At 48.2% G+C, this 21,475-nt stretch overlaps 1 long non-coding RNA gene and 1 other non-coding gene across 6 annotated transcripts; both read right to left on the bottom strand.

Moving 5' to 3' along the window:
* Nucleotides 1-28: 28 nt before the first annotated feature.
* LOC116738267 lies at nt 29-16,785 on the bottom strand. 5 transcript variants are annotated; one of them, XR_004343994.1, is made up of 5 exons: nt 16,218-16,782; nt 15,606-15,684; nt 15,362-15,446; nt 15,096-15,278; nt 11,066-11,445 (listed from the first exon to the last, which is right to left on the bottom strand). It is a non-coding gene; the product is annotated as an uncharacterized LOC116738267 (long non-coding RNA). The 5 variants fall into 5 exon arrangements; XR_004343992.1 differs by lacking the exon at nt 11,066-11,445 and adding an exon at nt 29-60 and having other exon boundaries at nt 15,362-15,684; nt 16,218-16,785; XR_004343993.1 differs by having other exon boundaries at nt 15,362-15,684; nt 16,490-16,785.
* On the bottom strand, nt 4,662-4,734 carry TRNAE-CUC. Its single transcript has one exon. It is a non-coding gene; the product is annotated as a tRNA-Glu (tRNA).
* Nucleotides 16,786-21,475: the final 4,690 nt, after the last annotated feature.

Raw genomic sequence — 21,475 nt, 5'->3', positions numbered from 1 at the left:
CATTCATCGCTGGTGGGAATGCAAAATGGTACAGTCACTTTGGAAGACATTTGGTAGTTCCTGACAAAACAAAATGTAATCTTACCATATGATACAGCAATCACACTCATTGGTAGTTGTCTAAGTGAGTTAAAAAAAACTTATATCTATACAAAAACCTGCACATGGAGTTTTATAGCAGCTTTTTTCATAATCGCCAAAACTTGCAAGCAACCAGGATGACTTTTAGTAGCTAAATGAATAATAAACTGTGGCACATCCAGACAATAGAATGCTACTGAGCATGAAAGATAAATGAACTATTAAGCCATGGAAAAACATGGAGGAACCTAAAATGAAAGAACCTACTAAGTGAAAGAAGCCAATCTGAAAAGGCTTCGTACTATATTGTTCCAACTATATGACATTGTGGAGAAGGCAAAACTGGAAAAAGCAAACAAACAAAAACCACTGGGTTGCCAGAAGTTGAGGGGGAGGGTGGGAATAATAGGTAGAGTACAGAGGATTTTTAGGACAGTGGAACTGTGTGATACTATAGTGATAGATACATGTCTATACACATTTGTCAAAACCCATAGAATGTACAACACCAAGAGTGAACCCTAATGTAAAGTATGGACTTGAGTGATAATGATGTGTCCATATAGGTTCCTTGATTATAACAAGTGTACCACTTGGTGCAGGTTGTTGATAGTAGTGAGGCTGTGTGTATGTGGGGCAGAGGGTATGTGGAAACTTTCTGTACTTGTCACTCAGTTTTGCTGTGAATTTAAAATTGCTGTAAGAAATAAAATTCTTTTTTAAAAAAAATTCTAACAGGGCGTCTGGGTGGCTCAGTCAATCATCTGACTTCAGCTCAGGTCATGATCTCACCTCTCATGAGTTCAAGCCTCGTGTCAGGCTCTGTGCTGACAGCTCAGAGCCTGGGGCCTGTTTCCAGTTCTGTGTCTCCCTCTCTCTCTGCTCCTCTCCTGCTCACACTCTGTCTCTTTCTCTCAAAAATAAATAAACCTTAAAAAATACGAAAAAAAAATTCTAACAAATACTCAGTCCAAAAGAAGGCATACAAAGAGGAAAATGGAAACCCAAAACAAATGGAACAAATACAAACCAAATAGCAAGACAGTAGATTTAAATCCAACTATATTGATAGTTAAGGCAGAGATGTCCAAATCACATAAAAACCACAAGATTCAACTATATGTTGTTTCAAAGAAATCCACTTTAAATATAAATGCATAAATAGGATAAAAGTAACAGGATGGAAAATAATATACCATGGTAACACTAATCAAAAGAAAGCTGAAGAGGCTCTATTAATATCAAAGTTGATTTCAGAGCAAAGAATATTATTAAGGATAAAAAGAGTTATTTCATAGTGATAAAAGGATCAATTCATCAAGAGGACACATTAACCCTAATTATGTATATATTAATAGAGTTTCAAAATAAATGAAACAAAAATTGATAGAACTGTAAGAGGAAACAGACAAATCTACAATTATATTGGAATTTAACATCTCTCACTCAATAATTATTAGAACACATAGACAGAAGTCAGCAAGTATATTGAAAAATTGAAAAACAACCATCATTTAACTGGGCCTAACTTGGTATTCATAGAACTATCCGTGCAGCAACAGAAAACATATTCTTTTCAAGTGCACAAAGAACATTTACCAATAAAACATGAAATAAGTCCCAATGAACTCAAAAGGATTTAAATTATACAAATGGTTTTCTAGCCACATGGAATTAAATTAGAAATAAATAATATAAAAATATTAAGAAATTTCCCAAATATTTGGAAATTAACACACGTATAAATAATCTGTTATGTCACAGAAGATATAAAAAAGCAAATTAGAAAAGTATTTTGAAATAAATAAAAATAAAAATATAACATCAAAATTTGTGGACCCAGCCAAAGCAGTGCTTAGAGGGACATTTATAGCACTAAACATTACTAGAAAAGTCAAATCAATGACTTCAGCCTCTACCTTAAGAAAGCTAGAAAGAGATAAGTAAACTAAACCCAGAGTAAGCAGAAGAAAGAAAATAATGAAGGCTACAGCAGAAATCAATGAAATAGAAAACAGAAAAATGATAGAGATAAATCAATGAAATCAATGCTGGTTCTTTGAAAATATCAATGAAATTGACAAACTCTGTAAAAAGAGAAGACGAAATTGCTAAAGTGGAGGACATTACTGCAGCTCCTGTACAAACTGAAAGGATAATAATAAGTGGATGTTATTTATAACTTTGCTGATAAATTCAACAATTTAGAAGAAACAAAAAAAATTTTTAAAGACACAAACTGTCAAAGCTAAATAAATTGAATTTCGTTAAAAAAAAATCCTCCCATAAAGAAAACTCTGGGGCCAGATGGCTTTGCTAGTAAATTGCATCAAACATTTAAGGATAAAATATCAATTCCACCAGAACTCTTCCAAGAAAATTGAAGAGAATACTTCCCAACTCAGTTTATAAAATCAGTATTGATTTCATATCAGTATCTTTCATGAAATAGATGCCAAAAAAAATCCTTAAAATTTTTAGTAAATTAAATCTAACAACACATAAAAAGGATAACACATATGTCCAAATGGAATTTATTCTAGAAATAGGAGGTTGGTTTACCATTCAAAACCTAACCCATAATTTGTATATTAACAGACTAAAAAAAAATAAAAACCATATAATTACATCAATATGTAAAATCATATGTAAACTCTGAACACTGTAAACTATAAAACATTGCTGGAGGAAATATGAAAAGGCCTACTAAAATGGAGAGATAGATCATGTTCGTGGATTGTAAGGTTCTGTGTTGTTGAGATGGCAATTCTCTCCCAAGCTTATCTATACAATACCAATCAAGCTCCCAGAGGTTTTTTTGAAGAAATTAAAAAGCTGATTTTAAAATGTATATGAAAATCCAACAGACCTAGAATAGCCAAATAAACTTTGAAAAAGAACAAAGTTGGGACTCCAACACTACTTGGATTTCAAGACTGACTATGAAACCACAGCAATCAAGACAGTGTGGCATTGGTATAAAAACAGGCAAATAGATTGATGGAACAGAATATAGAGTCCAGAAATAGACTCACATGTATATGGTCAACTGATTTCAAGAAAGATGTCAAGGCAACTGAATGGGGAAAGGACAATCTTGTTAACCAGTGGTGCTGGAACAATTAGATACCCATATGAAAGACAATGAACTTCAACTCTTACTTCATGCCATATGCAAAAATTAACTTGAAATGGTTCATAGACTTGAATATAAGGCTAAAACTATAAAATTTCTAGGAGAAAACACAGGCAAAAGCCTTAGTGGCCTTGAGCTTGGTAAAGATTTCTTAAATATGACACAAAACCCACAAACTATATAAGCAAAAATAAGTAAACTGAATATCCAAGCAAAAAAAAAAAAAAATATATATATATATATATATATATATATATATATATATAGTAAATCATTTTCCCTTCAAAAGGCATTATTTAAAAAATGAAATGGTAAGCCACAAACTGGGAGACAATATTTGCAGAACATATATATCTGACAAAAGACTTGTAACAAAATATGTAAAGAACTCTAACAACTCCTTCAGAAGATGAGTAATCCAATTAAAAATGGACAAAAGATTTTTTTTTAAGAGAGAGAATGCGAGTGGGGAAGGGCAGAGGGAAAGGGAAAGAGAGAGAATCTTAAGCAGTCTCCATGCTCAGCAAGGAACCCAACGCGGGGCGGGGGTCGATCCCATGACCGTGTCATCATGACCTGAATGGAAATTGAGTGTCGGATGCTCAACCGACTGAGCCACCCACGTGCCCCAAAAATGGACAAAAAGTTTAACAGTAATTTCACCAAAGAAGATGTATAAATGTCAAATTAAACATGTGAAAAGATGCTCAATCTCATTGGTCACTGGGAATATGCAAATTAAAACAATGAGATACGACCACGTAACCACTGGAATCACTAAAACTAATGTAATTGACTATTCCAAGCATTGGCAAGGGTCCATTTAGAGAAACTGGAACTTGCCTTCACTACCAGTGGGAATGTAAAAAGGTGCAATTGTTTTCCAATGTGTTTTGGCCGTTCCCGAAAAAGCAAAATATACACCTACCGTATGATTCAGTCTTTCCATAACCAGGTGTTTACCCAAGAATACATATTGTCCACATAAAAGCTTGAATGTGAGTGTTTATGGATGTCACTTTTAAATGTAGTAGCCCCAAACTGGAAACAACCTAGATGCCCATCAATAGGTGAATGCATAAGTAATTTGTGATAGATTCACGCAGTGGAATCCTATCCAGCAATATCAATGAATGAACTATTGAGGCACACAGCTACACGGCCGAATGTTAACATAAGCAGGCTGATTGAAAGAAGCCATGTAAAAAAAGTGTGCACATTTTTTTGTAGATACCATTTCTACACTTTTCTAGAAAGTACAGGCTATAATGGCACAGAGCAAAACCAGTAGTTAGTGGGAAGGAGTGGGGAGGAGTGGGGAAGAAGGAGAAGAAGGGATCACAAAGAGGCATGAGGAAAGTTTGGGGGGCAGTGGATATGATATCTTTTTTAAAAAATAGAATATATTTGGGGGGATTCATTAATTTTTTTTAATTAATCTCTATGCCCGATGTGGGGCTTGAACTCATAACCCTGAGATCGAGAGTCACATGCTCTACCAACTGAGCCAGCCAGGCACCCTGGATATGTTATCTTGATTGTGGTGATGGTTTCACCTGTGTATACATATGTCAAAATTTATCAGATGGTGTGCTTTAAATATGTGAAGTTTAAAAGGGGGACTGCGTGGCTCAGTCGGTTAAGTGTCCAACTTCAGCTCAGGTCATGATCTCACGACCTGTGAGTTTGAGCCCCGTGTTAAGCTCTATGCTGACTCAGAGCCTGGAGGCTGCTTCAGATTCTGTGTCTCCTCTCTCTGCTCCTCCTCCGTTCACGCTCTCTCTCTCTCTCAAAAATAAGTAAACATTAAAAAAAATTTTTTTAAATATGTGAAGTTTATTGCATGTGAATTATATACTTCAATAAGGGTGTAAAACAAAAGGAATTAATTTTAGAGTGCTACCCACCATACACTCAAACATATACCTGATGAAAAAGAATTAGTCTTGCTAATGTGCACTGTCATCTGATACACCCATTCCATTTCATTCCACTCCATTGAAAATACACTCTGATCGTGATCTACTAAGCTGATTTCATAATTCACTAATAGGTTAATGCCTGTAGTTTGAAAAACATTGCATGGCTTGAGTCCAAAACAGTCCCTCAGTTACATTGACAAGCCCCCTCCCCCTCGTGTTAGTTTCTATGTCTTTATCACCAATGGTCATCTCCCCTTCTGTTAATGTGGTGACAAAATTTAGAGCCTTAAAGTAAAAGACCTTATCTTTCAAACTCTTGCACTGGCGCCTGAGATCGACCCTTACCCTTTGCTACCATCTCCCCACTGACTTGTTTGGAGATTGTTAATTTTGTGATCTCATAATGAAGATTCTTCTGTGATGACTCTAGGAACACTATGGGGGCCTTTTGGGGGACAGCGAGATGGCAGCGACTGGCCACAGGGTTACTCTGGTTGCCAAGGCTTCTGGACATCACTAACATAAGTAACAGCTACTGTTAGCTATCATTTCCCTCATAAAGGAAAGCAAGGTGGCTCTGACACTGAACCTGCTCTTTGTGATGACTTATTTAGCTTCCTTGAAGAATTTACTTTTAGTTGTTGTTTTGTCTATGCACAAAGAGGGCCATATGGAAAGTGGTTCCTCTTTCCTAACACACAGTGCGTTAACAGTGGTAAGTACCTATGTCTGTGCCCAGCAGGGTCCAGCAGAGAAGAGGAAAAGGCTAGAGAATAAAAATGATGGAAGAAACATAGGCTTGGGGTGGTTTCAGTTCTGCTATGAATTAGTGCTCCTGTATGCGACTTTGTATTGATGTATATGTCAGTCTGTCTTCAATGACACATCTTTCTGTGCCACAGGAAGTGGTGTCATTTGCAAATTCAGTTCCTTTTATGTCCATAAAGATTTTAATAAATGAATTCGGAACCAGGAGGAGATGAAACTCAGGCAGAAGTTGTGAGTTGTGATTCTGTCCCCAGCATTTTTCTAGACAGTAGCCAGAGACAAGTAACAGAGAGCCGCCCTTATTTCCCAAGACCTCAGCCTTCCCAAGGCTCCAGAAGAACCAGCGTGGCATACGCCCAAACCAAGCTGCGTGGCATACTCAAGGGACACAGGACTGTAAAGGAGAGCTTCAATTCCTAGGCTCAGCAGAGTGGCCTAGGTCTCAGTTGATATAGCTCCAAAAATCTAAGATCTAGATTCCGTTCAGATAAGTAGCAGCCAGAGGCTGTAAGTTCAGAATTTGAACAGTCTTGGGGGCGGGGAGTCAGAGTATATTGACGCTATTGCTTCTGGGCAAATAGATTTCGGTATCAGGTTCACACCTTCCTTATTTAGAACCCGGAGAGAGCACGATACAGTGACAAATACGTGGTCGTGGTATCAGGCAAACCTTGGTTCAGATCATGTCTCTGCTGCCTGCCAGCCTTGTGACCTTGGGAAAATCATTTAACCTCTCTGAACTTCAGATTTCTCGTTTAGAGCAGTAGTTCTCCACTAGGAGGGATTTTGCCCCCACCCCCACCCCGGGAACATTTGGTGACATTTAGGACAAGGGGTGAGAAGTGCTTAGTGGGAACGGCGGAGGATACTGTTCAACATCCTACAATGCACAGATAGCACCCCCACACCAAAGAACTATCTGGCCCCAAATGTCCATAGAGCTGAGGTTGAGAAAATCTTAGTTTAGAGATAACATATGCAAAATGTCTGGCATAAAACAGGTAGGCGCTGCCTCAGGCATTACCAAATCATGCATTCAGTGTGGCTAATTGAAAACCAAATTGTAGGGAAGCAAGGATCATGCAAGTCTATCTGAGGTTCAGGAAAAGTCCCCAGTGGTGGTACCAGAGGCCCACTGAACCAGTTACGGCCGTTGTGGCAAACAGGTTCAAGGTGGTGGCTCTGGAACCAGTCTGCCCGCGTCCAAACTCTGCCTCTGCCATGCACTGCACGTATAACCTTGGGCAAGTCACTTAACCACAGTCTTATCCCCACTTAACCGGGGATAATAACGATATACCTGCCTCACAAAGGATGGGTCTGCATAGATAGCAACCTGCTCACCTAATATTTTCTCTTGTTACAAGGGGAATAAATACAGAGCCAGTGCCCAGAGGAGCCCTGGTTTTAATAAGAAACTCTGAATTTTTTGATAGGAAGTATGGAGAGGAACATAAACGAAACATAAAATGGGTAATTGACACAGCAATAGAAAGTTCATCAACCCACTAAGGACCCACTATGAGCGGCTGGGCAAGGTGCCAGATGTTTATAAATATCATCTCACTGAATCCCCTCGACAGCTCTTTGAAACGGCTTCTATTAACCTATTTTGATCTTTTTTTACCGACATGGAAATAGGCTCTAAGCAATTAAAATACTTTGCCCAAACTCTCCCAGCCATAGGGGTAGAGCTGGGGTTTGGAATCTAGGGATGACTCCAGCCTGTGTTTTGGTGAGCCAAAATTCACAAACGCTTAACTCGGGGCAATTCCAGGATGTACAACATTCAACCAGCTGGGATTCTCTGTATATAGGAAAGGAAGCAAAATGTAAAGCCAGGCATCTATCTCTAGTACTGGCTGGGACTGATGGCCCAGGGCATGGAGGGACGAGGAAAGAGGAGCAGGACACCAGTGACAGGTGCAGTCCTTGCTTTTCTCCAGGGATAACTGCTACATCCAGAGAGCCACCTTGCATCACCACTGCAGCCTGAAGCCGCTTCTGGGAACATTTCCTGGTAACGGCTTAGGTCTGGCAGGTTGGGTTACTCAGCATTGGTGCTTTCTGCCACGAGGAGATATTTTCTAGAGGATTCCTGAGATGCTCCTCCCCTCACTAAATGTTTCATGAGGCTAGTGCTGTGTGTGTGTGTGTGCATGAGTGCACATGTGCGGTTTTTTTTTTTTAATTTTTTTTCAACGTTTATTTATTTTTGGGACAGAGAGAGACAGAGCACGAACGGGGGAGGGGCAGAGAGAGAGGGAGACACAGAATCGGAAACAGGCTCCAGGCTCTGAGCCATCAGCCCAGAGCCCGACGCGGGGCTCGAACTCACAGACTGCGAGATCGTGACCTGGCTGAAGTCGGACGCTCAGCCGACTGCGCCACCCAGGCGCCCCCACATGTGCGTTTTATGTGTGTGTAGTGGGATGACAGGATAGCCTGGGACTGAGGAGCCAGCAGAACGAGGAAAAGGTTCCTGGTAGAAGCTGTGGCCCTTCCTCTAATCAAACAGCTGTGTTTGGAGAAAGACGGAAATAGTGCCTAAAAATAGCCAAGAGGCCTGAGTATATCCCAAGACTGGCAGTACTAAGGGGTCTCACACACTGACGCTCAGGACCGAGGCTGTGAAGTAGGTACTGTTTTGTGGATCTCTGCTTTTCCTGAGGGTCCCCTTCACTCTGTCTGGTGCTGGAAGGCATCGCACCCGTTCGCGTCCAGAGAGCCATCTGGGCAGACCTCCCCAGCCGCTCGCCAAACTCTGGGCCCCGTTCACCCAGCAGAAGCTGAGGAGGAGCAAAGCACAGGCCACAGGGCCTCATATCATCCTGTGCCCTGTGTGTTCTGTGGAGGGCTGTGTTCTTCCCCTGGGCAGAAATGCTCTCCCAAGTTCACTAACCTGGTTGTTTAAATATAGGAGAGGAAACAGATGCTGGCTGGGCGGAAGTCTCTTGAAGACGGGGTTTTGGCGGTGGCTTGCTAGAGCCGATAAGGACACGGGGTGTGCTCCCAGATGGGCCTCTGCCAATTCGCTTTTGGGTCTTTCTGAGGCTGCCCTGAGCCACCACCATCAGAACATGGCTCCTCTCCAAGCTCCTCCTCATGGCTGACATGGAGAGGAGGGTTATTTTTAAACTGGTCTTTGTGACTTCCTCTTGGCCTTCCTCCTTGCTCTCCTCTCTCCGAGGCCCTAAGAGCAGCTTCCTGGCCAAGCCAACTAGAACTCCAGTGATGGGGATGTGTGCAGGGTCCTGGGAGGCAAGGGCTGGCTGTGCAGGGCAGGGACCCAGCCCAGGGGGGTGCCAGGGCAGGCGGGAATACTGGGGGTACAGGATACACCCAGCAGGGGTCATGTGGAACCCACAGTTCCTGGACTCTCCAGGGCCACGTAGAAGGGTACCAATGCCCTGAGCCAGGGCATCACCCCGCTGATCCCACCAGGGGACTAACCCTTCCTGGGCTGGGCTGGGCTGGGCTGACCAGGCCAGCGCACCCCTGCAGTCTGCAGGGAATGCCCCTCCAGCGGCCCTTGGCTCGCAGAGTTCTGGCAGAGCACGTCTGGCCAGCTGTACCACCAGCATCCTCAAATTGTGTCGTGGCTGAGTCATAGTGACAGCCCCACCCCAGCACCCCCCGTGGAAAAGGAGGGGAGCTTTGCTGCTAGCATGGGGACCTCTGGGGGCTGCCTGGGAACCACATCCCTGCACAGAGGCCCTGGGGCTCTGTGGCTGCTGCCCCTGGCTCCCTCTAGCTCCCACACCCACAGCCAGGCAGCCCAGGTACAGCTACGGAGCCCAGCAGCTGCCCCACAGTGGGCCTGTTGCCTCTGGCCCAAGCCACAGTTCCTCCCAGGGGGCTCCTTCCTCATGGCTGCTGGGAGGAGACTGACAGCACTTTCAGCTGCCACCAGGAAACCCACAGCACCTGCCCTCTCCCCACTTCTTGGCCTGGCCCCACAGCCAGGACCTGAAAACACCTCTCAGCTGGTGACTCCTTCATCCAAGAAGCAGGGCTGAGGACAGGCATGTAACAGTTTGGGAAACTGATGGTTCCTCTCCAAGACACAGGGGAGCCGAGGCTCAGTCCTTCCTCGAGGGGACTCCTGGTTCTGCAGCCCCTTGTGAAACCAGGCGGGAAGAGCCACGCTGTGTCCCATGGGCCAGCATCCATGTGATGCTCAGAAAGGCCTTTCCAGGTGAGAGTCTGGGTCGAGAACTAGGCCTTCACTCTGGGTTAGAGTCTGGGTCAAGAACTAGGCCTTGACTCTGGAGATTCCCTCTTTCGGGGAAGAGAGGCCCCCGGGGGCATCTGTCTGTGGAATTCAGAATTCTAGACGCTCAACCTCTGTCACTCATCTGTGGAGACTGGCAAAACCCAGCCCCCGGGGCTGAGGCGGGCCGGGCAGCATGGTGGCTGGGCCAGTGACCGCCGAGGGGGACGCTGGCTCCGCGTTCACAAACAGGGCCATCCTGGGAAAGATGCTTCACCTTCCTAAATATCAACTTCCCCACCCTGCGAACAACAGATGTGATGAAAATGATAGGCGCTATGATACGGCCATGGCAAGGGTCAAGCGAGGTAGGGCACTAGGCGTCATGCCCAAAGAAGCCCACGGGAGGGCTGTTGTACCGCTGCACAGGAAAGCCCCCAGCATGGTTCCTGGCACACGGTCCGCGATGGATACTTGTTACTGTTTTCCCTTCCTTTCTTCCTCCTCAACCTGACCTGAGGGGAGGTGACATGGAAAAGTGTGTGTGTGTGTGTGTGTGTGTGCACGCGCGTGCCCACCCACACTGCACATACACTCGCGGTGTATGGGGCCGGTGCCGGGTGCTCGTCACTTATCACACCTGCTGCCTCTGTGGGCCCTTGGTGTCACCTGTGGAACAGGGAGTTGGACCCATTGGTTTCCAAGATCCATCGACGAAAGGGTGGATCCACCAAAGGGTGGGCATATGGTCTCTTCATTCAGCTACCACCCAGCAGAGTCGGGGCCTTCCTTCCACCACGGCCTGGTGGCCTGTTTGCCCTTCTCTGATGCGCGTGCCCTCAAGTCCGTGCATCTGCCTCCCACGGCCTCTCCTCCCGTGTCCCCACACCCCCACCCCAGCCAGCAGCTGCCCTGGCCTCCCTGCAGATGTTTCCAGTTTACAGATTGCATGGAGGGCACGTTGGTCATTTGTACCATTTGCTCAGAAACAACAGCCAGCATTATTGGCAGGAAATGCAGAGGTCGTGCCAAACTGCAGGATGACACAAAACGCCCTAGTCATGGGCACTGGGCGCGCTGGGGGTGGGGGGAGGGAAGGAGCGCAAGCTGGATTGTCTCGCCGTGACCTGGAGCTCTGTTGTCGCGGTCACTGAAGCAAGGTCCGGCTCCCCTCCGGGAATGGCCCGAGCGGCCCGTTGACTCATCGTGGAGGGACAAGGACAGAGCGAGATGCTATCTTGGATGCTGGGAGCAATCAGGGCTCGGCTCCGCAGCCCGGCCCTGAGGCTGAACCTCGACCAAGAACAAATTCTATTTCTTTGTTCCTGCGAAATCAGGAAAGATTGCAGGGGTAATGAAAGATTAGATGATGTTTGGTGTTGAAGGTCGAGAGCAAACACAAATAAATGTAATGCAAACTAAATTGTGGGCCTCACGGGCCCCGGATGTTTGCCATGCAGCTATTCTGGCCGGAGCCGGCTGTGTGTTCAGCAACCCTCACACCCTGCTCAGGCGGGGGCCCCTTCATAGCAGCAAGTAGTGCCAGAATGAATGGCATACGAGAAATGGGCACTATGATTATTGCTCAGCGTCATCTGGCTCTCCAGACCCAGGCTGGAAGAGTTTCGCTTGCAGCAAATTGGGAGCCCAAGCGGCTTTCAGGGGGTAGTGAGCTGGCAGGCTGCCTTTCCCCAGGCCCAGAGGAGTCATGGGTGGGACTGCTGGTGAACCCACCGGGAAGGCCTGCTGATGCTTTCCTGGGTAAGCAGGTGCCACCTCCAGTGTAGACAAACCACTCAGAATGGCATAAGCAAGGGACTTCCCGGCAAGTGTGAAGAAGGGAGAGAGAGGTATTGTAGCCTCTGGAAATCTCCTTTGCACACTTCTCATTTCTGAAGCCTGGGACACATCAGGCGGAATTGGAACGGAGAAGAGCCCCTTCAGTGAGATACTGAGCATCCGCACTGGAGAAACACAGGATCCACGGGGCACATCCTTAATGGATTCCCAATAACCCTGTATCTCACAGTTTGTGGCAGGGTGGTAGGTATGGAATGTGGGGTTTTTTTAATGTGTTTTTTTTTTTTTTTGAGAGAGAGACAGAGAGACAGAGCACGAGCTGGGGGAGGGCAGAGAAAGAGGGAGACACAGAATCCGAAGCAGGATCCAGGCTCTGAGCCGTCAGCACAGAGCCCGACATAGGGCTCGAACCCATGAACTGTGAGATCATGACCTGAGCCAAAGTCAGATGCTTAACTGACTGAGCCACCCAGGCACCCCAGTAGGTATGGAATGTTCTAATTCAGTGTTTACCAGGTACCTCCTAAGTGGAGCTCCCGTCTGGGTGCTGGAGAGGCCCTGACAGTAAAACAGCTCCCCCCACCCCACGTCCCGGAGCCCTCACGCACACTGGGCAGAGAGTGGAGAGCCAGCACCATGGACCAGTTTCTGTGACACCTGCTGTGCCTATGTCACTTCACTTGGTCTTCACTCAAGTGTCTTTGTTACCTATCAAAGGGGCAATTGGAGACACAGAGAATAAACAATTTGTGCAACATCATCCATGTAGAAACAGAACTGACAACAAGAAAGACGGGTGTAGTTTGAAGCACATGGCTGGCACTGATAGCATGTAGGCAGGAGCACAGCGGAAAGGGCCTGCCCCTGTGTGAAGAGGCGTCTGGCTGTGGCTGAACACCCATTGGGCGCATCTGGGGTGCTCTGGTGTGGAAAGGCACTGTCGGTGTGGGACAATGTAACTTGCAGCACCCACTATTCCCCTGTTAGCGAGGACTGACAGGAAGACCGTCAGGAGTCAAGCACGGTGAAAGACCAACCCACCCGTGGGCTTGGTTGGAGGCTCCCAGGCTGTGTGGCTGGGGATTCAGAGAGTTGTGGACCAGGATGACCGAAGAGCCAGCAAAACGGAACAGGCATACAGCCCCTCCAACAAGTCACTGAGAGAATCAGCCCTGAAGAATCACAGGAACTGGGGAGGGCATTTTTATGGATTCCCAACCGTAAAGGTCCCTAACCATTTCCTGGCTGCTTCTCCAGGTCTGACCTTGAACTAGCCACTCCGGGCATCAGTTTCCCACAGTGCTCCATCCCTCCCCAAATCCCCGTGTCCTGGGACCCCTACACTGAGCACAGCGATCCGGGGCCAGTCCCTCGACTTCCTGAGTCCTGTTACATCATGTGTCAGAATGAAGTGGCCAGCCAGGGCCAGAGGGGGCTCTGGGTCCTGCAGACAGAGCAGTGACGAGTAAGGAGGGGATGAACTAGTTCTGATGTGAAGGGGAAATGAGCAGAGTGAGACAATGAAAAACATGTGTGTGAGCTTGTGTGTACGTGTGTGTGTGTGTGTGAGAGGACACACCTTAGATCTACCACAGAGATGAGAGAATGACACAGGCCGTTGCACATACAAATGCAGAAACCACAAAACGCAATGCAAATATCAGACATTCTCTCCGAAGGTCCCTTTCACTAGAGCTAACTGGTCACACTCTATTTTCTATCTGTACTGGTTTGAGACTGAAGTTAGATGCCAAGAAAACTATTTCTGCTGAGGAGGAGGGCTCTCTGTGTGCCTCCTGATTCCTCACTGGACGTTGAGAGGTGCGGTCAGCACTCTTGCGGGGTGAGGAGAAGACAGGCTTGAGACTAACACGTTCTATGTGCCGCGAGGATTTATCCCAGGTCTCATTTGGGCCAGGTTCTATTTTAGGCTCTTGGTACTTTGGGGAGAAGGGGAGTGGGAAGGAGATCTAAAGATGAGGAAGGCATCATTTCTTACAGAGTTTGCTTAAGGAGTTTACTAGCTAGTGGGAGAAGCAGTCATGTAAATGAAATAACTACAAATGGTCTAATACAGGCTCGAATAGAGAAACGTGTCAGCTGGCTTGAGCGTACAGAGGAGGAAGCTATTAACTCAGTCTGGTAGTGACTTCAATCCTTTGTGGAAGTGGGTGGGGTGTACATGAATAAAAAAAAAAGTCTACCTGGGAGAATCATAATATTAGACCCTGTACAGCACCATTCCTAAGGGAGTGTTTACTAGATAGCATTTGCTGGAGAGCGATGCTTCAAGAGTTGTACTGAAAGCTTTTCTCCAAGAGCTCAACTAACCCCAGGGAGCATCATGATCAGCCCCATCATTTTTTTTTCCCTTTTGTCCAAACTGATCATCTAAAATAATTGCGGGGGCGCCTGGGTGGCTCAGTCAGTTAAGTGTCCGACTTCTGCTCAGGTCATGATCTCGTGGTTCACGAGTTCGACCCCCGCGTCGGGCTCTGTGCTGACAGCTCAGAGCGTGGAGCCTGTTTCGGATCCTCTGTCTCCCTCTCTCTCTGTCCATCCATCCATCCTTCTCTCTCTCTCCCACACACACAAAAAATAAATAGACATTTAAAAAGTAAATGAAAATAAAATAGGATTGTGGACCACCTGTTGAGGAAAAGAACCTCACTCCAAAGTCATGGAGGGACTGGCGAGCATCTTTGTACAACAGCCTGGAATGATCACCCTGCAGACCTGCCTCCGAAATGAACGCCAGTGCTCTTTCTAATGTTCTACGTGTTTATTATTAATACTTAGCCTACTTCCAAACAGGATGGGAGGTCGCTCCCAGTAAACGAACAGGGTGTGACAGAATCACTCCCACACGGGAAGCCCAGGGATGACGTGGGACCTCAAGGTGCCCCGGGAAACCACAGCCAAGCATGGTCACGGAGACAATACTGGCTCCAGCCTCTTCGCTGCCCCTGCACACCTGAGTTACACAAAGCTCCCCCAGTAGGCAGTTACACAAAGCAAGCTAGTTTATTAAGAAAAGCCCCCTCTTGGCTAGCACTCAACTCTTCAGTGAAATTTACCCTAAGAAACTTTCTACAAGGAACAGGGCAGCAGACCATCCCCCTCGGTCATGATGAAATGCTGAGACATACTTCTTATGACAGCTTTCTATATTTACCTTTAATAAGCAGCGGAGAGAATCAGGTTATCTGGGAAGGCGTTTAGCAAGGAACGAACGTAATATGGTTTCACGACGCTGCTGTCTGATCACGGGCTGGGTGCAAGAGAGGCACACGGAGAACGCAGAGGAACAGAGGTCGGCTGCCCACAGCGGTCCCGAACCACCGTCTTCTAAGCGGAGCTGGGGGGGGGGTGGGAGCCAGACAGTTGGTGTGATAACACACTGCCCCTGATAGCTGGCCTGACCTAGGACATGAGACTTACCCCATTGGGACACTGAAGAATTTCTGCCTCAGATGACAAACTGGGTTTTGGCATAACTGATATGGTATTCTTCTCGTGGGGTTCACTGGGAAGAGCCAAGGCTTTGACGCCAAGACAGACTTGGGTCCGGGCCACGGCCCTGTCATTCACTGGCTTTGTTGCTCAGGTGGCTCACTGGCCAAGTCACTCAGGTGTCACCGCGCCTTAGTTTCCTCCTCTGTGCAATGGATCCAACAGTACTTACCTCCAGGACGGCTATAGAATCGTCAGCGACACCTGGCAAAGTGCCCAGCCCATGGTGGTTGGCGTTGTCTCCATGGCAGCTGTCATGAGAATAAATACGAAAGGCCTTGTGGAGTAGGAGGGGGAAGACACACGTCAGCAGGAGAGGGAGGTTGCTCATCTCCTGCCATGGCAGGAGGGTTTGCACCCGATTCGTTAAGGAGTGGCGCCACATTTGTTCGGTGGAAGGGAAAAAAAAAAAAAAAAAAAAAAGAGGGGTGGGGGGCAGGATACGGCCCCGCTGTAAACATTTAGGATCAGAGTTCGTTCCTGCACGTTCTGGTGTGTAGATAAAGGGCTTAGGGGTTGACACCAGGATGTACAGTTGGCTTCTGAGTCCTGCCCGCTTTGGGACTTGGGGGTGACACCCCGCGTGGGTGATTAGAAGAAGCCGGGGGCTGAGTTGCGAAGACACCCAGAATGTTTTGAGAAATCACGGGACAGGAGGCTCACCAGCAAAGGCCAGCAAAACTGCCCACAGAAGGGAGACGACTGGTCAGAGCCTGGCAGGTGCCAAGGAAGGGACCGGTGATATAGGTATGGCGGGGAGCAAAACATCCCAGCGGGACCTCACCTGACAAGCCCTCTCCCCGTCTTCACTGTCCTCTCCTGAGGTGAGGAGGCCGGTGAGAGGCTCCTGTCCCCGAGTCCCCTCTGATGTTGGTACAGGGACAGTCCTGAGCAGACCCCTCCAGCCTCCGGGCCTCAGTTTCTTCTGCTGCGGGCAGAGATGAGTAAGACGGGCCTCTCGGGTGGTGGTTTTGCTAACTGAGTGAAGCGGAGTGTGTGAGCGGCGTCGTGCACTCTACAGAAAAACACAGATACTGTTTTTCTTGGAATACTCACAAGCTTGAATAAGTAGAAGCAGCTTCTCAACCTTCTTGAGTCAAGAGCATTGAATTTAGTGCGGCCCAGAAATATTCCATGGGATCAGGTTGAACTTAGGCAGTTGGCAATCTATCCCTGTCTCCTTTGCCCTTCATTCTCGATTCCTTCGTGTTCCGCACCATCTGAGGTCGCTCTAAGCAGCACTGAAAGGGGGTGCCACCAACTCCTCCCAGCTTCTCGGTTTCTCGCTCAGCCTGCGGTCTGGGAGGCAGTGGGAACGTGCTGCCACCTGGTGGTCACTGCTGAGCACAGAGCCCCTGCCGACGCTCGGGAATAAGCCTTGTGGACACTTGAAGCTGGTGCGGGGAAGCCTCTGCCCTCGCTAAGACTCTTGTAGTATGAGCATCTCCTTGCTTTCTGAGTGCCTAGAACCTGGAACAAGTTTAGGGTTAGCTGAACCCTTCCCTGGACTCTCCATTAGGGCCTGGAGGCCTCCTGACACACGAGGTGCGGTGGAGTGTCTGGAGGGTGGGGCGTGCACCCCCAAGGAGTTTCCCTTTGTTGAGCAGGATTTCCTGTTGCTCAGAGTGAAGGGACCTTGACCTCCCTCTGCCCCTTGTACTGGTTCTGAGTATCCCGAACTCGGGCCACAGTTCCTGGCTCCTTGGCCAAGCCGGTGTGGCTCAGGTCAATGGGTCCTACTAGGAAGCCCCCTGGGGACAGTGCCTCCAGATCAGCCCCTAGAGGAAGGCTTCTGGAAAGGCCCAGTCTCCTCCTCCTGTGCTGACCGAGAGCAGGGAAGGGAGGGGTGCTGGGAGAGGCCACCTTCTTGGCCACCTCACTCTTAAGCCTCCACTGCTGGCTAGCAAGCAAGAAGCTTTATAAAAATATAAGGTTTTGGGGAAGTGGTGATGGGGCCAAGAGGAAGCGGACAGACTGATTTTGTGCAATTCTGCAGGCAGCAGTGGAGTCCATGTGAGCCAACCCCAGGCGGGAGCCCCCACCTCCCAGCTGCTTGACATCCTGTCTCAGCAGCCTCCTGGACCAGTTTCTAGGACTCCAGAGGGTCCCCCCCCGCCCCCGGGCTCCTGCTCAGACAGCATCTTGCTGTGAGTGCAGGGTGGTTGCTGGGGCTTCTCAGGCTTGTCTGGGAAGCTGCAAAGGAGCAGATGATCATCTGTCTGACCAGCCTCTCCTGACATTAAGCAGAACCCCAAGGGCAAGGTTGCAGCCCTGTGGCTGAGCTGTGTCCAGGGGTGTCGGGCCAGGGTTTGGGACAGGTGAGGCCTTTCCCTAGGACTCATGCTTTTCCTGTGGTTCAGGTTGATGGATTCCCTCCCCGATCCTTGCCTCCTCCATGGAGTCCATGTTCTTTTAATAAAACCAAAACAGACATGGCCCTTCTTTTAGATGGGGAGATTCCCTGAGCCACATCTCACTTATAATTTATTATTTAAAAAAATTTTGGTCGGGGGGGGGGAAATGGGTGGCTCAGTCAGTTAGATGTCCGACTTCAGCTCATGTCATGACTGGTTTGTGAGTTCGAGCCCCGCATCAGGCTCAGAACCTGGAGTCTGCTTCAGATTCTGTGTCTCCCTCTCTCTCTGTCCCTCCCCTGCTCACACTCTGTCTCTCACTCTTTCTCAAAAATAACTATTAAAAAATGTAAAAAAAAAAATTTTTTTTTTGGCACTCTGGTCCAACAAAAGGTTTTCTTTCTATTCCAGATCTCCCCCTGAAGCCCTGCCAAGTGCCCTGCTCATTCTTTCACCTGTCCGTAATTCAGAGCAGGTACCAGACCTACACTATGCTGGTGCTCTGTTCCCATGATCTTGGTCGCCTCTTTCTTCTCTGACGCGGGGCTTGAATTTGCGAATCACGAGATCACGACCTGAAACAAAGTGGGACGCTTAACCTACTGAGCCACCCAGACCCCTCAAATTACTTCTCCTTTTTGAGCCTCAGTTTGTTCAGCTGTGATTATAGTCAACATTTCATCAGAGAGCATTGAATGAGACCATGAAAGTAAAACCCTCACCGTGGCAGGTGGTATGAGGGAACATGCTCAACCAGTCCTAGCTGATTCTATGCTTAGTGCCAAGCTGATGCCCCCTGGTTCACTGAGGAGCTTTCCTATTCATTCATTTATCAGAAATATACTTGAGCACCTGCAACCTGCCAGCCATGGTGGTGGGGCTAGAAATGATGAGTGGAGACCCCTATGCTCCAGGGGCGTAGATAGCAGGGGAGGGGCTTATAAACACAGCATGGTGAGGGGATGTCTGGGAAATTCTCTTCAGGGTCCTGTTTGAGAATAGTCTTGAAGGAAAAGTGCTTGTGTTCTAGGTAGACACAGGGAGAAGGGCTTTCTAAGCTGGGCACACGTTGGGGAGGAAGAGAAATCATGGTGGTGCTTGTGATTTTGGAGAAGAGGGGGATCCAGGCACCAGGAGGCTGCAGGGGGCTGGGAGACCCCACCTCGAAGGGTCTCGTTTGTCATTCCGAAGGGGCCGGACTTGATCCTGAGGGCTGCATAGAGGCTGTGGGGAGACTTGCTTCTGGGGATGGCTCAGGGGGCTGAGACGGCGTGTCCATGAGAGATGAGGGAAGTTACCCAAGAGCAGCTGTGGGGCGTGTGGGGGGAGGGGGGACAAGATGTCCATCTGTCCTGGCCTCTCTGTCTTCTTTTCCAGCCTGCTCTCTCTTCTTTTCCAGGTTGCCTTCTGGCACTCGCTCTGGAGTGAGAAGTTGGCTCAGGACCCAATACTAGGCAAAAATGCTAAGTAATGTGGAAACCTCTCTCCTCATCCCTCCAGTCACCCCCCTGAGCACGGATGGGTTCAGCCTTCCCTTGGTTCCTGGACAGGAAATGTCCAGAGAATTCAGGAGACACTATTCCCAGGTGGGAAAACGGGTCTAGGTCAAGGTGTCTCAAGTGCGGCCCCAGCCTCTCCTTTTCCCCCTAGATTATTCTCTCCCAGGCTATTCTGCACCCACCACACTGCTCTTGTTACAGGTGCAGGGACACAAAGCCCTCTCCGTGGCTTCTCTAACACAGCCGAGATGGGCTGGTTAGAAAAGGACTCACTCAGGTCCTAAGGGAGCATGAAAGGGGTAAAGATCAGGTTTCCAGCTCTAGCTGTGGAATCCATCCCCAAAACCTTGCTCCACTTTCTGTGGCTGGATCCGTGGCTCAGGTACTTTCCTGGCCTCTGCCACCTTCTCCCTCCCCCAGCTTCTGGCTCATAATGACACAGCCCCCCTCACACCTCTCTCTCTAAATGTGGAAGCTGTCTGTTGCCTGACCAGCTCTCGAACGTGGAGCAAGGCAGACCTGGGTGGCCAAGCACCTCCCTGGAAACTGCTCCCTTACTATACATTCGCCCCAATGTAGCAAAATGACTGGTCCCTACCCCAGAGTGTCTTGCTCTCACATATTGGCTGTTTGGTCCTACCGGGTCACCAAAATTCAACCATTGCTTTAGCGCGAGAGCGACTTCTTTCTGTAGCAGGCAGCCTCCTAGAACTTGCTCTCTGTGACTTCCTCCCCTGAAGCAGAGATAAAGAAAGCAGTTGCAGTAGATACTCTTGTGAGAAGCTGCGCTGGAGGCTGGCTAAGCTTCTCAAGTTCCCACGGTGCAGGGATGTGGGCATGGTTAACACTGGAAAACGTTGGAAAGGCGGCGATGCTGCTGGAGAGGGCCGCTGCCCCTTAATGTCTGGGGGGTTGGGCCAGGGTGAAGTGGCAAGTCCAGGAGGCATAGGCAAGGCTATTCAGACTTGGGCCAACTTGAGATGGGGGGAGAGGGCGTGGGGGGAGCAGAGGGTCACGTGGAAATGCCACGGCCCCGAGGCGTCTCACCGGTGCCTTGGCAAGGATGTGAGCAACGCTGTTGTCGGTGTTGAATTTTAGTTCTGGCTGCGCGTAGATTGGGGTTATTTAAGGCAAATATTATAAACCTTCCGATCCACTGTGTGAGCTCGGGTCCACCCATCCCTTCTTGCTGTGTCTCTAAATAAACCCAGTGGGCAGGACTGGACCTTAAATAACAATTGCATTTAAGTGTCTGATTTCCAGAAGCTTCAGACCAGGTGATGAGCAACTTCCAGGGAAGCAGTTTGGTTCCTCTTTTCATGCGGGTAGGGGTGGGCGAGTGGGAGGGGTATGCTCTGTGATTATGTACACGCGTGGCCCTTTCTCTCCTTTCTGCCTGGCCGGTCATCCTGTTGTCCTGTTGTTCCTCAAAGAGATTTGTCACAGGGGTGGTTGCTGGTGTGAGGGCATGTGAGACATTGGTGGGCGTGTGGGCTGACAGGGGGAAATGTGGAGTCAGCAGATGTGATGCTTGTGGGAGGTGCTGAGTGTTTTTGCCCTTCTGAGCAGGGGATCTTACCTTGTCCTCTGGCAACGGGTCTCTCTCTCTCTCTCTCTCATATGAGGGAGACCGACAGTTGTGGGGGAGGGACACAGAGAGAGGGAGACACAGAATCCGAAGCAGGCTCCAGGCTCCGAGCTGGCAGCACAGAGCCTGACGCGGGGCTCCAACTCACCGACTGCAAGATCATGACCTAAGCCAAAGTCAGACGCTTAACCCACTGATCGAGGAGCCTGGGCAAAGGATCTTTGATGCAAAAGCTGGGTCCCAGCTGGCCTCAGTGCTTGCTGTCTGCACTGTCTTAGTCTGTTCAAGCTACTGTAACAGAATACTGCAGACTGGGTGGCTTATAAGCCATAGAAATTCTGCTCTGGAGGCTGGGAGGTTCAAGATCAAGACACTCTTTGGGGTGTCTCTTATAAGACACTAATCCCATGCCTGAGGGCTCTATCCCCAAGACCTAGGCACCTCCTAAAGACCCCACCTCCTAATGCCATCATTTTGAGGATCAGATCTCAACATATACATTTTGGGGGGACACAAACAGTCAGTCTATAACATACGCTAAAAAAACAAACAATAAATTCTGGCTAAGGCTGCCACCACAATCTATTTCTTGTTCCCCTGT

The sequence above is a fragment of the Lynx canadensis genome, chromosome C1, assembly GCF_007474595.2.
Source record: "Lynx canadensis isolate LIC74 chromosome C1, mLynCan4.pri.v2, whole genome shotgun sequence".
In the NCBI taxonomy this organism is placed as follows: domain Eukaryota; kingdom Metazoa; phylum Chordata; class Mammalia; order Carnivora; family Felidae; genus Lynx; species Lynx canadensis.
This window is presented reverse-complemented; position numbering and strand designations above follow the sequence as displayed.